The 2366-nt window shown below is 35.1% G+C and overlaps 1 non-coding gene across 1 annotated transcript; it reads left to right on the top strand.

The window, feature by feature from the left end:
- Positions 1–376: 376 nt before the first annotated feature.
- Positions 377–484, top strand: LOC112798477 (small nucleolar RNA R71). The gene has a single exon (XR_003200087.1). It is a non-coding gene; the product is annotated as a small nucleolar RNA R71 (small nucleolar RNA).
- The last annotated feature ends 1882 nt before the right edge of the window (positions 485–2366 follow it).

Here is a 2366-nt window from a genome sequence, read left to right as displayed (position 1 = left end):
CCTCTTCCATTGAAGGGTTCTCAGGATCATAAGCTTCTTCTTCAAATGAAGCGTCCTTAGTACTGCCTGGTGCAGCTTGCATTCCAGACAGACTTTGAGAAATCATATTGACTTGCTGAGTCAATATTTTGTTCTGAGCCAATATGGCATTCAGAGTATCAATCTCAAGAACTCCTTTCTTCTGATTCGTCCCATTGTTCACAGGATTCCTTTCAGAAGTGTACATGAATTGGTTATTTGCAACCATTTCAATCAGTTCTTGAGCTTCTGCAGGCGTCTTCTTCAGATGAAGAGAGCTTCCAGCAGAACTATCCAATGACATCTTGGACAGTTCAGACAGACCATCATAGAAGATACCTATGATGCTCCATTCAGAAAGCATGTCAGAAGGACACTTTCTGATCAATTGTTTGTATCTTTCCCAAGCTTCATAGAGGGATTCACCTTCCTTCTGTCTGAAGGTTTGGACTTCCACTCTAAGCTTACTCAATTTTTGAGGTGGAAAGAACTTTGCCAAGAAGGCATTGACTAGCTTTTCCCAAGAGTTCAGGCTTTCTTTAGGTTGTGAGTCCAACCATATCCTAGCTCTGTCTCTTACAGCAAAAGGGAATAGCATAAGTCTGTAGACCTCAGGGTCAACCCCATTGGTCTTGACAGTGTCACAGATTTGTAAGAATTTAGCTAAAAACTGATGAGGATCTTCCAATGGAAGTCCATGAAACTTACAATTCTGTTGCATTAGAGAAACTAATTGAGGCTTAAGCTCAAAGTTGTTTGCTCCAATGGCAGGGATAGAGATGCTTCTCCCATAGAAGTCGGGAGTAGGTGCAGTAAAGTCACCCAGCACCTTCCTTGCATTGTTGGCATTGTTGTTGTTTTCGGCTGCCATGTTTTCTTCTTGTTTGAAGATTTCTGTTAGGTCCCTTCCAGAGAGTTGTGCTTTAGCTTCTCTTAGCTTTCGCTTCAAGGTCCTTTCAGGTTCAGGGTCAGCCTCAATAAGAATGCTTTTATCTTTGTTCCTGCTCATATGAAAGACAAGTGAACAAGAAAATATGGAATCCTCTATGTCACAGTATAGAGATTCCTTAAGGTGTCAGAGGAAAAGAAAAATAGAAGGAAGAGGTAGAAGAATTAGGATGTGAGAAGAGGGGAAGAATTTTCAAAAATAAGTTAAAAGATTTTGAAAAAGAATTTTGAAAATTGATTGATGATTTTCGAAAACTAAGAGTGGGAAAGAAATAAAGTGATTTTGAAAAAGATTTTGAAATTAGAAATTAAAAAGATATGATTGAAAACTATTTAGAAAAAGATGTGATTAAAAAGATATGATTGAAAAGTTATGGTTTTAAAAAGATGTGATTGAGAAGATATGATTTGAAAAACAATTTGAAAAGATTTGATTTTTTTTTTAAAATCAATGGCTTGGCTAACAAGAAAAGATATGATTCAAACATTAAACCTTTCTCAATAGAAAAGGCAACATACTTGAAATGTTGAATCAAATCATTAATTATTAGCAAGTATTTTTTGAAAAATGGAAAGAAATTGATTTTGAAAACACATGATTGAAAAGATATGATTTGAAAAAGATTTGATTTTGAAAAATTTTGAAAACTTGAAAAAAATTGGCATTAAAAACAAAATCTTCCCTCTTGTGCCATCCTGGCGTTAAACGCCCAGAATGGTACACATTCCGGCGTTTAACGACCAAAACACTACCCTTTTGGGCGTTAAACGCCCAGCCAGGTGCCTGGCTGGGCGTTTAAACACCAGTTTTCCTTTTTCACTGGGCATTTTGAACGCCCAGCTTTTTCTGTGTAATTCCTCTGCTGAATGTTCTGAATCTTCAATTCCCTGTATTATTGACTTGAAAAGACACAAATTAAAAAATTTTTGGATTTTTAATAATGAGGAACACTCAAAATGAAACTAAGATCAAATAAACAATGCATGCAAGACACCAAACTTAGAAGTTTGTATACTACTGACACTAACAAATTGAGAATGCATATGAGAAACAACAAAACACTCAAGACAAGAGAATTTAAAGATCAGAGAAAGTAAATCATCAAGAACAACTTGAAGATCACTGAAGACACATGAATGAATTCGAAAAATGCAAGAAGAATAGAAACATACAATTGACACCAAACTTAAAATGAGACACTAGACTCAAACAAGAAACATGAAATTATTTTTTATTTTTATGATTTTGTAATTTTTTTGGATTTTTTCGAAAATTATATGGAAAGAAAAATAAAGAAATTCAAAATTTTTAATAAGAATTCCAGGAATCATGCAATGTTAGTCTAAAGCTTCAGTCTAAAGGAATTAGACCTGGCTAGCCAAGCTTCAGCAGGACATTG

This window comes from Arachis hypogaea, chromosome 4 (assembly GCF_003086295.3).
Source record: "Arachis hypogaea cultivar Tifrunner chromosome 4, arahy.Tifrunner.gnm2.J5K5, whole genome shotgun sequence".
Lineage (NCBI taxonomy): Eukaryota > Viridiplantae > Streptophyta > Magnoliopsida > Fabales > Fabaceae > Arachis > Arachis hypogaea.
The sequence above is the reverse complement of the archived record's forward strand: the minus strand, read 5'-3'. Positions and strand labels throughout refer to the sequence as shown.